The sequence below is a fragment of the Microcaecilia unicolor genome, chromosome 2 (genome assembly GCF_901765095.1).
Source record: "Microcaecilia unicolor chromosome 2, aMicUni1.1, whole genome shotgun sequence".
In the NCBI taxonomy this organism is placed as follows: Eukaryota; Metazoa; Chordata; class Amphibia; order Gymnophiona; family Siphonopidae; genus Microcaecilia; species Microcaecilia unicolor.
In genome coordinates, this window is record NC_044032.1 from 612,393,978 (window position 1) to 612,409,640 (window position 15,663).

The 15,663-nt window shown below is 44.5% G+C and overlaps 1 protein-coding gene across 1 annotated transcript in view; it reads right to left on the bottom strand.

The window, feature by feature from the left end:
• The window catches only part of TRIM2 (tripartite motif containing 2), a 248,119-nt gene that overhangs the window by 100,930 nt on the left and 131,526 nt on the right, over positions 1 to 15,663 (bottom strand). The window lies entirely within an intron of this gene.

Below are 15,663 nucleotides of genomic sequence, written 5' to 3' on the forward strand. Positions count from 1 at the left end.
TGACTTCCAGCACCCAAGCGTCTGAAGTTATTGTGGTCCACTCGCCCAGAAACGAGGACAGCCGTCCTCCAATCTGCACTGGGGCGTGGACCAAGACCCCGTCATTGGGTACGAGACCCTGGGGGAGGACCGGAGGGAGCACCTCCGGGACGGCGGTCTCTGCGAAAGGAATGCTGCTTGGGGGAGAAATTCCTCTTAAAGGAAGAGGGGGCAGAAGAACCCGACCTGCCCGGGCGGTACCGACGGGCTTCCTGAAAACGTCCTCTGGAGGTACCGGGACGAGCACTAGCCCGAGCCCTGACCTCTGGTAACTTCTTGCCCTTAGACGTGCCGAGATCGGTCACGATTCTGTCCAGCTCGACCCCAAAGAGCAGCTTGCCTTTAAAAGGCAATCTAGCCAGGCGGGATTTAGAGGCGTGGTCAGCAGACCAATGTTTCAGCCAAAGCCACCGCCGCGCAGAGACTGTCTGAGCCATGCCTTTAGCTGAGGCTCTCAAGACATCATACAGCAAGTCTGCCAAATAGGCTAAGCCCGATTCCAGGGCTGGCCAATCAGCCCTCAAGGAATGATCCGAGGGGGAAGCCCGCTGCACCATAGTCAGGCACGCCCTGGCCACATAGGAGCCGCAAACTGAGGCCTGCAAACTTAAAGCAGCCGCCTCAAAGGACGACCTTAAGGCCGCCTCCAATCTCCTGTCTTGGGCGTCCTTTAGGGCCGTGCCACCTTCCACCGGCAATGCCGTTTTCTTAGTCACCGCAGTGATTAAAGAATCCACGGTAGGCCACAGATAGGCCTCACGTTCACTCACAGCCAAAGGATAGAGGCGGGACATAGCCCTAGCCACTTTAAGGCTCGCTTCTGGGACATCCCATTGAGCCGAAATTAAGGTGTGCATGGCATCATGCACGTGGAAGGTTCTAGGCGGGCGCTTCGTCCCCAGCATAATGGCAGAGCCAACAGGGGCTGAGGGAGAGACGTCCTCCGGAGAGGATATCTTCAAAGTGTCCAGGGCCTGTAACAACAGGTTGGGCAAATCCTCTGGGCGAAAAAGCCGCGCTGCAGAGGGGTCATCCGCTCCATCCGAGCGGGGATCCGTCTCCTCCAAGGAATCCGCAAAGGACCGTTGGGAGACCTCAGACACGCTGCCCTCATCTACATCGGAGGAGACTAATTCCTCCAAGGCCTGGGAATCAACCCGAGGGCGTTTACCTCTGGGAACCTCAACCTCTTTACCAGACGAGGGAGCGGGGGCAGCGTTGTGCATGAGGAAGGCCTGATGCAGCAGCAAAACAAACTCGGGGGAGAAACCCCCCAGACTGTGCACTCCCGCAGCCTGGGCAACAGCCCTAGGCGCGCTCTCAACCGGCGCTCGCAACAGCGGGGGAGAGACATGCTGCGCATCCAAAATGGCGTCCGGCGCGAAACTCCGCGAAGGAGCCGCGCGGGAAGAACGGCTCTTAACTTTAGCCGCTTCTGTGCCGTCGCCCAAATTAAGGGCGTTCATGGCATTAATGTCTCCAACCTCAAGGGCGGCCCAAGAAGAAGCCGTCCGAGCCGCGTGGCCGGCCAAGATGGCGGAGGCGAGGAGCGGGGGATGGGCGTTTATGGCGGGAAAAACCGCCACGCCGGAGGAAGGACCGGGACATTCATCGGTCACGAAACTGTCACCCAACAAGGGCGAATCAGGCTTTAAGACCCCCGCATCCCCTCTAGAAGCGCTCAAGCGACCCGGGGAGCGACCCTTTGCGCCCTCGCCCTCCGACGCCATGTGCCACGAGGAGAAGAATCGGGGAACCCCCGCCCGCTATAAAAAGGTAAAAATTACCTGCTGTCCGCTCCGAGTTGTAACGACCTGGTGTCCCAGTGAGTAGCTGCAATAGACGCTTAAATAAACGTCGAAATAAACGCCTTTAAAGACGTTTAAAATTTTTTTTTTTTTTAACGGAGCCAGCGGGAGGGGGGAGAAAAGGAGGGACCTGGCACCACCAGGTTTGCACTTGCTCAAAAGAGCCCTCAACCCCAGGCACTCAACAAAACCTAAAAATTAGGCTTGGAGGCCTAGCCAGAGCTGCTGCTGTGTGTGACCACCACCTGCTGAGATAGAGAACATACTGAGGAGTTTCCGGCAGCACATGACCACATATAGGGAGGCAAAAGTTTGCTCTCTATCTCCACCTGCTGGTAGATGGACACAACCCACCAGTCTATGGATTGATCAGCTTGATGATATGGAAAAAGATTTTTTTAATCAGTGTATATATAATTCACACTATGCTTCAAACTACAAATAAACAAAACTCACCCCGCTCTTGTCAAATAGTCTCCATCTAAGATGGCCGACCTACCCTTACTACGGATTATATATCCGGTAACGTAAACTGACGTAAACTAGCGTATAGCGTCACTCTCAAACTCCCGGGCTGCCAGCTGATAAAGATTCAGAAATCAAGATAATCATAGAAGTTCCACTTTCATTATATATCGTTTATGTAAGAGTCTGCCAATCAATTTCACGATTTAATCCCGAAGGTTCAATCGTATCCAAAGTAAATATCCAGTATTATTGCTCTTTATAATTTAATATACTTTCAAGATCTCCTCCCTCCCACCCTTCTATAATTTGATCGATAATCCGCCATTGTAGATCTAAGATAGAATGATGATGATCCATCCAATGTTGAACTAGGGGTGCTTCCACTTTTTTATTTAGAATCCTAGACTTATGCTCCGTCAGTCTGATTCTTATCGGTCGCATACTACGCCCCACATAGATCTTCTTGCAGGGGCATTCAATAGCATATACTACCATCTTTGTGTTACAATTTGAATCCAATTTCAGAAACACTTGCTTACCTAAATGGGGATCAGTCCATAAAGGTCCTATTATAGCTGTAGTACACCATTGACAATGCTCACATCTGGTCTGCATAGCCGTAGATATCCTATTCGTGTTTCTATATATTTTCTTCCATGATAGCATTTCACCGATATTTTTAGATCGGGTAAAAGCTATCAGCGGCTTTTCATCAAAAAGTCCATCTATCTGGATAACATGCCAATGTGTCATGATGATCTGTATAATATATTTAGTCATAGATGAAAAAGGTAAGATACACACTGGTCGATTCTGCTCTTCATGATCCCTATAGGTTAATAATAACTCTCTCTGAGAAAAACGCGCCCTCAAGTATGCTCTCCGGATAATTTTCATCGGATATCCCCGAGTTTCAAACTTTTTTATAAGATTATTTGAATGATATTTAAAATCCTCCAGTGATGAACAAAGTCTCCGTAAACGAAGGAACTGGCTTATAGGTAAATTATTTTTCAAATGCACAGGATGAAAACTATTATAATGAGGATAATTATTTCGATCTGTTTGTTTACAGTATATAGATGTTATAATATCTCCATTCTGCTTCATTATATGGATATCTAAAAAATCAATGAAATTCTGATGAAACGTAGCTGTTAATTTTAAATTTTCATTTATGGAGTTAATCCATTCCATAAAGTCCTGAAGTTCATCCTGTGTACCTAGCCAAATAAAAAAAATATCATCCAGATATCTCTTCCAAGTATGTATCCGGGATTTAAAAGATTCAGATGGATATATATAAGATGTCTCAAAATGGTCCATGTATAAATTTCGCTATTGAAGGAGCTAACGTCGCTCCCATGGCGACCCCATGTATTTGTTTAAAATACTTATAGTTATACCAAAAATAGTTAGATGTAATAACTAACTTTGCAAGTTCTAGTAGAAAGGAGGTCGAGATCCGAGGATTCGGATTCCGTTGTTGTAGAACAGTCTCGATAATCATTAGGGCTATCTCTTGTGGTATATTAGTGTATAGGGCTGTCACATCAAGTGTGACTAGCCAAGATTCTTCTGGAATATCGTGTATGTCATTTAATAATTTTAGCATATGAGAAGAGTCTTGTATAAATGATGAAATTTTCTTCACTTCATCTCGCAGAAAATAATCTATAAAGTCAGACAATGGGGACAGAACTGTATTAACTGTAGATACGATTGGTCTCCCTGGGGGCGTATCTAAATTTTTATGAATTTTTGGTAACAAATAGATATAAGGAGTAGAAGGATTTTTAGAGCACAAAAAAGTAGCTTCCTTCTGCGTGAGCATCCCTCGTTGTAGAGCTGGTTCTACTAGATCGTGAATTTTTTCTATCAAATTATTTTTCGGGTCCTCTTGTAGTTGTTGATAAAATTTAATATCCTTCAATTGTTTTTCCATTTCTTTTTGGTAGTTTTCCACTGTCTGGATGACAATAGCACCTCCCTTGTCTGCCCGTGATATATATATGTCTTTACGGGCACTCAAACTATGTAAAGCTTCATTTTCTATTCTAGAAATATTATATATAGTTTTATTTATGATGGTATCTCTCTCTAGCTTTTGTAAGTCATACAGAACAAGTTTAGAGAAGGTATTAATTATTGGATCTGTAATATCTTATAAAAATCTTATAAAAAAGTTTGAAACTCGGGGATATCCGATGAAAATTATCCGGAGAGCATACTTGAGGGCGCGTTTTTCTCAGAGAGAGTTATTATTAACCTATAGGGATCATGAAGAGCAGAATCGACCAGTGTGTATCTTACCTTTTTCATCTATGACTAAATATATTATACAGATCATCATGACACATTGGCATGTTATCCAGATAGATGGACTTTTTGATGAAAAGCCGCTGATAGCTTTTACCCGATCTAAAAATATCGGTGAAATGCTATCATGGAAGAAAATATATAGAAACACGAATAGGATATCTACGGCTATGCAGACCAGATGTGAGCATTGTCAATGGTGTACTACAGCTATAATAGGACCTTTATGGACTGATCCCCATTTAGGTAAGCAAGTGTTTCTGAAATTGGATTCAAATTGTAACACAAAGATGGTAGTATATGCTATTGAATGCCCCTGCAAGAAGATCTATGTGGGGCGTAGTATGCGACCGATAAGAATCAGACTGACGGAGCATAAGTCTAGGATTCTAAATAAAAAAGTGGAAGCACCCCTAGTTCAACATTGGATGGATCATCATCATTCTATCTTAGATCTACAATGGCGGATTATCGATCAAATTATAGAAGGGTGGGAGGGAGGAGATCTTGAAAGTATATTAAATTATAAAGAGCAATAATACTGGATATTTACTTTGGATACGATTGAACCTTCGGGATTAAATCGTGAAATTGATTGGCAGACTCTTACATAAACGATATATAATGAAAGTGGAACTTCTATGATTATCTTGATTTCTGAATCTTTATCAGCTGGCAGCCCGGGAGTTTGAGAGTGACGCTATACGCTAGTTTACGTCAGTTTACGTTACCGGATATATAATCCGTAGTAAGGGTAGGTCGGCCATCTTAGATGGAGACTATTTGACAAGAGCGGGGTGAGTTTTGTTTATTTGTAGTTTGAAGCATAGTGTGAATTATATATACACTGATTAAAAAAATCTTTTTATGCAGGAGACTACCTTGAAACAGCGTTTTATAACGCGAAACATGGATCTGTGTCGGTGTGACATCTGGTCTCCAGCCTTTGAAAGTTAAAAATAATTGAATATTGAATATAAGAAAAACGGATAAGTTAAGTACTTGCAAATGTTATTTAACCCAATGAATATATTGGATGTAATAATTGAAAACAATAGAGATAAAAAGTTTTTTAAAAAAATATGTAAAAAGTTATGAAGAACACTTAAGGATCAATGACGAGTGCGCTACGCCCCTCTTAGACATATGCTAGGCTCATTTAGCCTTATTAGGGGAGGGTGCGCTGATCTGAGAGATCCTTTATAGATGTATAAAAATATTTATAAGATAACACTGTGATTTTGAACTCAGTGAGCTACGATAAAAATATATGTTGAAAATAGGATTGAAGCTGAGCATATTTTGATTAATTATGCATAGAATAACGGCACATAAAGGAAGGAGCAGGAGCGGAGGACAGGGCATACCTCATGTTCTACTGTTAAAAGCATCAAATATCAGAGGGGAACCAGGGGCTGCCAAAGGTCGTTTATCATTTATTTAATCTTAATATACCATCTTATTTATGTTGCAAGTCAAAACAGTTTACAACACCTAAAATAAAAGAAAGAAAGGAAATGCATAAAATAATAAGAAAGCCTACAGGCACACAGAGAACTTATTCAAACTTTGTTAACTCTGAGACAGGAACCCTAAGCCCTTCCAGTTGACAGCAAAACTGTCCAGTGAAGGATAAAGGCAGGACAGTAATAGACTATGAAACTACTTATAACCCCCTCAACCCTAATCTGCAAGGGCCATTTGAAAAAAAAAATGTATCTTTACAGCTGACCTAAACCATTTATATGACACTTTTGCACACAGAGAAAGAGGTAAAGCATTCCAAAGGGGTGGTGCCATAAAAAAGAAGACATTAGGCTGGTAGACTCCCAGCAAGAATCAGAAGGGCCAGGGAACACCAACCTCTAGGGTCATTGTGGTAACAAAGGGATTGGGTAGGAACATAGGGAATCGTAAGGGAAGCCAAGCAATTGAAGACACCAATGTGCAATGCTTTGTGAATAAGTGTCAGTATCTCAAATTTGATCCTAAGCAACCAATGCAACTGAAGGAGAGGAGTGATAGGATCCCACTTCTTAGCTTGACAGAAAACATGGACAGAAGTGTTTTGTAGGGTTTTCAGTCTCTTCAACTCAGACTTTGTAATTCCTGCATAGAACACATTGCAGTAGCCATATCGGGAGGAATAAAGGCATGGAATAATGTATGCAATACATCACTGTATAAATAGCTATGGACCAACCTCAGCTGTTGCATAGCTAGAAAATCTGAATGCAGTACCAATGAAATCTGTTGAGAAAAAGAAAGCCTGGAGTCCAGAATCACTCCTAGGTACTGAAAGGATTCAACAAGAGACACAGGCAAAGAGTAGGACTAAGATCTGTTGGGGAGAATGACCGGTAAGCCAACAGACAGTAGTTTTAGTTGGGTTTAAGACAAGATGATGGTCATGAAGCCAAGTGGCAGCATCCTTCAAGCAATCTGAAGGGAAAGAAGGTTGAGGGACTCAACAGTGGCATACTGAATGAGGAGAATGTCATCAGTGTAGTACTAAGTGCTGATGCCTGAAGAACAAGGAATGATCCTCTACAGAGAGACGTACAGTCCAACGAAGTAGGGACGGGACATAGGTCAACCAAAAACAAGTATGACTAACTAGTTTTTGGTTGACCTACGTCCCTTCCCTACTTCGTAGGGACTGTACTAGGCGCTGATGCATGAGTCTGTCTGAGCATAGCCAAGGAGCAAAGAAAAAAATTGCATAAAGGTTAGGGAAAGAATGGAGCCCTGAGGAACTCCGTAAGTGACAGGATATACAGCAGACAGAGATGCTGACATAAGAATTTGAAAGGAACAATGTTGCAAAAAAAAAAAAAAAAAAAAAAAGAGGCAAACCAATCAAAAACAAAACCTGAAATACCTAAATAAAAAAGGTACTGAAATATTAGAGTGCTGCGAACCAGATCAAATGAGGCTGAAAGGTCTAGAGAAAAGGGTGTCCAACCTCAGTCCTCAATCCAGTTGGGTTTTCAGGATTTCTCCAATAAATATGCATGAAATCTATTTGCACGCACTGCCTCCACTGTATTTATATAGATCTCATGCATAATCATTGCAGAAATCCTGAAAATCTGACTGGGTAAGGGCTGAGGTTGGACACCTATGGTCTAGAGATACTGCAAGTACAATAAAGCCTTAATCCAGTTTACCAAGAACTTCATTCAGGAAGGCAGTAAGCATAGTCTAGTTGCTAAAACCAGAATGAAAACCTAATTGACAATGCAAATATTAATACAATGTGGGATTGCAACTGTGAGACAATAACAAATTCAGTTAGTTTTGAAAAGAATAAGAGGATAGAGATAAAACAGTACTTTGCTGGGACAGTGATATCCATTAAAGCCTTCTTCCATATAGGATGAACAATAGCAACCCTCCACGAAGGAGGAACAAAACCCATAGAAATTCTGTTAGTGACAATTTATTTATTTTATTTACTGCATTTGTACCCCACATTTTCCAATCGGATTGTCGCTTCAAGGTGGCTTACAGTTTACAACAGCTAACATTACATTGACGTTAAGAGTCCACATGTGCTTTGTTCAGTTTTTGTTAGCGATTCAAGTGGGCTTTTAGGTGTTTTTGGAAAGTTTGGTATTTTGCATTATTTGCAGCCATTATAATAATCAAAGTATGTCAGGACATATGGCTAGTAGATTCAAGCTTAGAGCAATAAACTGAAAGGGGGACTAGCAGGTTTATTTTCGAAAGAGAAGGGCACCCATCTTTTGACACAAATCGCAAGATGGGCGTCCTTCTCCCAGGGTCGCCCAAATTGGCATAATCGAAAGACGATTTTGGGCATCCTCAACTGCTTTCCATCGCGGGGACGACCAAAGTTCATGGGGGCGTGTCAGAAGCATAGCGAAGGCGGGACTGGGGCGTGCTTAACAGATGGGCGTCCTCAGTCAATAATGGAAAAAAGAAGGGTGTCCCTGACGAGCACTTGGCCGACTTTACTTGGTTCATTTTTTCTTGAGACCAAGCCTCAAAAAGGTGCCCGAACTGATCAGATGACCACCGGAGGGAATCGGGAATGACCTCCTCTTACTCCTCCAGTGGGCCCTAACCCCCTCCCACCCTAAAAAAAATGTTTAATATTTTTTGCCAGCCTCTATGCTAGCCTCAAATGTCATACCCAGCTCCCTGACAGCAGTATGCAGGTCCCTGGAGCAGTTTTAGTGGGTGCAGTGCACTTCAGGCAGGCAGACCCAGGCCCATCCCCCCTACCTGTTACACTTGTGGTGGTAAATGTGAGCCCTTCAAAACCCACCAGAAACCCACTGTACCCACATTAAGGTGCCCCCCTTCACCCCTTAGAGCTATGGTAGTGTTGTACAGTTGTGGGGAGTGGGTTTTTTTTTTTTGGGGGGGGGGGGGGGTTGGGGGCCTCAGCACCCAAGGTAAGGGAGCTATGCACCTGGGAGCAATTTATGAAGTCCACTGCAGAGCCCCCTAGGGTGCCTGGTTGGTGTCCTGGCATGTCAGGGGGACCAGTGCACTACGAATGCTGGCTCCTCCTACGACCAAATGGCTTGGATTTGGTCGTTTCTGAGATGGGCGTCCTTGGTTTCCATTATCGCCAAAAACCAGGGACGAACATCTCTAAGGACGACCATCTCTAAGGTCAACCTAAATGTTGAGATTTGGGCGTCCCCGGCCGTATTATCAAAACAAAAGATGGACGCCCATCTTGTTTCGATAATATGTGTTTCCCTGTCCCTTCGTGGGGACATCCTGCGAGGACGTCCTCAGGAAAACATGGGCGCCCAGTTCGATTATGCCCCTCCACGTGGTATAAATCTGCAGAACGAAGAGACCGGGAGAGGACATAAGGTGTAAGAAAAAGAACATAGGATGGGGAGCCTGTATGAAGGACCTTATATGTAAGCATCAGAATCTTGTGCTGAATACAACATTGGGCACACGGCAACAGGCCAAGAGAAAGCAGATTAAATCAGCTAGTGAGGATAGGATCAGGAGAACATACAGCGAGGTTCATTTTAGCAAGAAATGCAGTAAGAGAATGGAGAGACAGCAAATTAAATGATATCCAAAGGGAACTACTTTATATCCTCAAAACCCCACTCACTACTTATAATAATCTCCTTCAAGACTTTGTAATTGTAACTGTAATTATATTTACTATGTAAGCCGCAAAGAGCCTGCAATATGTGGGAAAGCGCGGGGTACAAATGTAATAATAATAATAATAATAATTAGGCTCAAAAGACTCCAGACAATACAAAACATAGCAGTCTAACTTCTGTGTTGTGCAGGCAAGGTTTTTTTTTTTTTTGTTACATTTGTACCCGGTGCTTTCCCACTCATGGCAGGCTCAATGCGGCTTACATGGGGCAATGGAGGGTTAAGTGACTTGTCCAGAGTCACAAGGAACTGCCTGTGCCTGAAGTGGGAATCGAACTCAGTTCCTCAGGACCAAAGTCCACCACCCTAACCACTGGGCCACTCCTCCACTGTTGCTACTATTTGAGATTTCATGTAGAAGTCGGCCCTTGCAGATCACCAATGTGGCCGCGCAGGCTTCTGCTTCTGTGAGTCTGACGTCCTGCACGTACGTGCAGGACGTCAGACTCACAGAAACAGAAGCCTGCGCAGCCTTCCACATGGAATGTTGCTAGTGGAATAGCAACATTCCATGTAGAATCTCCAATAGTAGCAACATTCCATGTAGAATCTCCAATAGTATCTATTTTATTTTTGTTACATTTGTATCCTGCGCTTTCCCACTCATGGCAGGCTCAATGCGGCTTACATGGGGCAATGGAGGGTTAAGTGACTTGCCCAGAGTCACAAGGAGCTGCCTGTGCCTGCAATGGGAATCGAACCCAGTTCCCCAGGACCAAAGTCCACCACTCTAACCACTAGGCCACTCCTCCATTGGCAACATTCCATGTACAAGTCGGCCCTTGCAGATCACCAATGTGGCTGCGCAGGCTTCTGCTTCTGTGAGTCTGACGTCCTACACGTACGTGCAGGACGTCAGACTCACAGAAGCAGAAGCCTGCGCAGCCTTCTACATGGAATGTTGCTAGTGGAATAGCAACATTCCATGTAGAATCTCCAATAGTATCTATTTTATTTTTGTTACATTTGTACCCTGCGCTTTCCCACTCATGGCAGGCTCAATGCGGCTTACATGGGGCAATGGAGGGTTAAGTGACTTGCCCAGAGGTTGACTGGGTTACTCCCCTTTCGTCTAGAATCCACTGGTTACCAGTCTCTTATGGTGTTCAGCACAAGATTCTGACACTTACGCATAAGGTCCTTCACACAGTTTCCCCATCCTATGTTCTTCTTTAACACATTATGTCCCCTCCCGGTCTCTTCGTTCTGCAGATTTACACTGCCTGGTCGCCCTTTCGGTTTATTGCTCTAAGCTTGAATCTACTAGACATATGTCCTGACATACTTTGATTATTGTAATGGCTGAAAATAGTGCAAAATACTGCCAATTAAGCTGCTTTGGGGGGCACAAAAATTTCAAGATGTTATCCAACTGCTACGCACAGAACATTGCCTTCCTGTGCAATACAGGTTGAAGTATAAAATTTTGGTTTTAGTAAGTATAATTTTTTCACACTGGTTTACCGTCATTTCTTTCAGGATATTTACTCCCGTATGTTCCCCCTCGCACTCTTCAATCTTCAAATCAGAACAATTTTTTTTTAGTTCCCATCTTTCATCAGATTCTTCACAATGTATTTCACAAGTCCATGTTTCATGTGGCGGGCCCAACATTGTGGGATGGGCTCCCCTTGGATCTTCGTCTGGAGACTTCTATTTCCAGTTTTAAATCAAGATTTAAAATATACTTATTTCAAAAGGCTTTTATTGTATGAACTTTTTTCCCCTTGCCACTCTTGGCTTGCATTGGGGGTATGTCCCGTGGGATCACTGGCGAAGCTTATACCATTTATATTCTTGCTTTTTTTTTTCCTTCTCCTCTGCTTTCCTATTTCTTCATTGGAGTTCCTTTTCTTTTTTTGTTGTTTAAGTTTATTATTGTAAACTGCCTGGATGGCTTGTCTTTTATGGCGGTATATCAAATAAATCTAATCTTGGACATAGTACCTTTTTTCTGCATTGCCCCTTCCCTCTTGGAATGCCCTGCCTCTTTCAATTCATGCTAAATCTGTTTACTTAATTTCTTTACTAAAACCTTTCCGGTTGCTTCAGCATGACTCAGTTGTTAGCTGAGCCGTTGAATGTTTATTTTTCTCTCTCTTCTCCTTATCATTTTTGCCTATTGTCTTTGCACTGTATTTTGGAATTCTTTTTTTTTCCATTTTAATTATATTGAAAACCCGCTTTGCTTGTTGTGACAGGCGGTATATCAAATGACCAACAAACATAAACAAACCAGAGATGCAGGAGGAGATATGGGATCCAAGGAACAGAGGAAAAAGCAGTTTGCAGTGAATGAACTTTGGAGCAAAAATACTGAGCCGGGGTATCGGGCAAAGGGAGATTACTAACAGTGATTGTGTGACTGACTCTAGTAAGCTGAGAAAAGGTGGAAAATAATTACTTACCTGAGTTTGCCGACTTCCTAATCAAGTCAGTCCATAAAAAAAGAGACACAGAGGAGCAGAGAGAACCAGAGGGTGCCAAACCCATTCAAGGGAGGAAAACAGAACTGAGAAATGCAGGAGGACAGGAGTGACAGCATACAGTGGAGACCAAGAGGCAAGTTTGACACCATTTGCTGTCACTTTATTGTTGTGGAGTGTATGTCTTATTAAGAACATAAGAATAGCCACACTCATAGGTGGCCAGGGGTGGGGCTTACATCCATAATTGTCTGACAGCACACAGAAAAAAAATAAGTAAAAATAAAATAATCACAATACCTTTTATTAAATTTAGATACTAGATATGTATCATATGTCAATGAATAAAGTGTTGCTCAAAGCACACACTAACCACAATCGCTCAACTGCAAAACACTATGCACAACTTTGTGCAAAAACACACTCAGAACCTTACTGTACCATAAATATTACACTGGGCAGACCCTAATACACCAGCATACGGAAAAAGCAGACCGTCAACAATATGAAACAAGGGATCATAATATCCAGTGCATTTTTTCCAGTGAAAAAGGTGCCAGTATTCAATTGGGAAGTCACCCTTCAGGGGTGGGGTAATCAATGAGAGACCCACCCCACAATAGCCAGGCCCCTTGCAATCAGTCACAGAATCTATGACAAGGCAGAATTTATGTGTAGAGCCTGAGCTCTTTCATTAAAACTTGGGGACCATGGGTCAATTTTAGCAGACAATGGAAAAGGTGCCGGTACTCAGTACCCCGAAGTACCCTCAAAAAAAGCCCTGATAATATCACAATTCTCATGTAGAGCCACAAAACACCCTTTTAGGGTGGATAGTGTTCACAATGAGTTCCTTTTATTAACAACCATATGTAGATCCTTCAAGAGGTAGTGTGTCATGATTTAGGCTCTACACCCTTTCTGATGTTTTGGTGCCACCTCAGTAAGGCCAACACACAATCTCTCCACTGCAAAACACTATACACAAACTTGTGCAAAAACACACTCATAACCTTACTAAACTATAACAGCACTAATTCCAAGGACAGGACGAGCTACAACCTTATGCGTGGAAAGGCAGCACTATAATTACACCGGGCTCTAAAACACCAGTACACAACCTAGTGAAACAAAAAAAAACAAAACAAAAAGGGCTGCAAATACTACACGCTAGCAGAATACTGCATCTTGATCACACATGAAAAACACATGACACAACAGATATGAAGGCAAAATACTGAACTGGAAAGTTACCTCAAGAAGTCACTCAGCATGCAGCAATACTAGAAAAATTGAAACTTACATGCAAAATATCACAGATGCACATTTCCAAAAGCTGACATATTTCAATTAATAAATTCTGAATAAAAATGTTTTCTACCTTTTGCTGTCTGAGCATTTAGTTTTTCTATTAGCTTTGGTCCCAGTGTCTTCTGTTTTATGCAGTGTCTTCTTTCCATTTGATATTTTTTCTCTCACCATGTCCACCATTCTTCCGTCCCCTTATGCGTCCTGTCTACCATCTGTAGCCCTGTCCCTATCCTTTCTCCAGTTTCAACATCTGCCCTCAAAGTGTTACAATCCAGCCCTTAAATTCAGCAATTTTCCCTCCATCCATATCCAGCATTTCTCCCCACTCCCCTCCCCTCCATCCATGTGCATGTACTTCCTCTGCCTTCCCTCCCCTCCATCCATGTCCAGCATTTCTCCTCTCTCTCCCCTGCACGCCATCCGTGTGCATCTCCTTCCTTTGTCTTTCCTTCCCTCCATCCTTGTCCAACATTTCTCCTCTCTTCCCTGCTCTCCATTCCATCCATGTCCAGCATTTCTCCTCTCTTCCCTCCCCTCCATCCATGTGCATCTCCTTCCTGACTTCCCTCCCCACCATCCATCCATGTCCAACTCTCCATTCTCCCCTGCCCTCTCCTCCATCCATCCATATTCAGCAAATTTCCTCTCTCTTCCTTGCTCCCTCCATCCATGTCCAGCAATTCTCCTCTCTCCCCTGCCCTCCCCTCCATCCATCCATGTCCAGCAACTCTCCATTCATCCATATCCAGCAAATTTCCTCTCTCTTCCCTGCCCTCCCCTCCCATCCATTCATGTCCAGCAACTCTCCAATCTCCCCTGCCTTCTCCTCCATCCATCCATATCCAGCAAATTTCCTGTCCCTTCCCTGCCCCCTCCATCCATCCATGTCCAGCAATTCTCCTCTCTCCCCTGCCCTCTCCTCCATCCATGTTCAGGAACTCTCCATTCTCCCCTGCCCTCTCCTCCATCCACCCATATCCAGCAAATTTCCTCTCTCCCCTAACCCCATTCATCCATCCATGTCCAGCAATTCTTCTCTCTCCCCTGCCCTCCCCTCCTCTCCAGCGATCTTTTCTCTCCCCCTGCCCTCCCCTTCTCTTCCCTACCCTCCCCTCCATCCATCCATGGCCAGCAATTCTCCTCTCTCCCCTCCTCTCCAGCGATCTCTTCTCTCCCCCTGCCCTCCCCTCCCATCCATGTTCAGTGATTCTCCCTCCCTCAGCTCCCTGACAGCCCTCCTCTCCGTTCCTTCCTCCCCCCCCCCGCGTGTTTAACCCTTTTACTTTCAGTCGCAGCGACGGCAGTGAAGAAAACAACACAGCAGGCTCGCCTCCAGGCTTCTCCCTCCCCTCACACAGTGTCCCACCTTCTGCAATGATGTATTTCCTGTCTCCGTAAGAGCAGGACACTGTGTGAGGGAAGGGAGAAGCTGGAGGCAAGCTCACTGTGTTGCCTTCGTCACTGTCGTCGCTGCGACTAAAAGTAAAAGGGTTAAACGTGGTGGGGGGGGGGGGGATGGAACAGAGAGGAGGTCTGTCAGTTGGGGACCTGAGGGCAGGAAGGAGGGCCCATCCAAGAGCTGCCTGCTGTGTTGCGCTGCGCCAATCCTGCATTTGGGGGGGCAATGCCCCCTCGCCCCCAAACCCATGCCTTCAGATCCAGTGTCTCTCCTCTTTTCTTGCCCCCTCCCCATTCCAGTGTCTCCCCTCCCGGGTCTAGTGTTTTCCCCTCCTCCAGTCCAGCAGTCTCACGACAACGTGTATGCAGCAGATTGTAAGTTTGCTTGCTTTGAATGTCAACAACGGCTGCGCGGGGGGGGGGGGGGGAGGGAGTGGAAACAGATTACCAAAATTAGCTTCACCCTTTCTTCTGCCAGTCTCTCCTGTCCCGTCCGCGTGGTCGCTTTTTACATCCCTGAAGCCTTCTCCGTCTCCCTCCTACGCAGCACCGGCGACTCGATTCACAGTCAGCCTTCTGCCAGCGTCGGGGCCTCTCTCTCCTCAGGCGCGTCCCGCCTACTCTATTGCAACTTCCTGTTTTCCGCAGAGGTGGGACGCGCCTGAGGAGAGAGGGGCCCCGACGCTGGCAGAAGGCTGACTGTGAATCACCGGTGCTGAACAGGA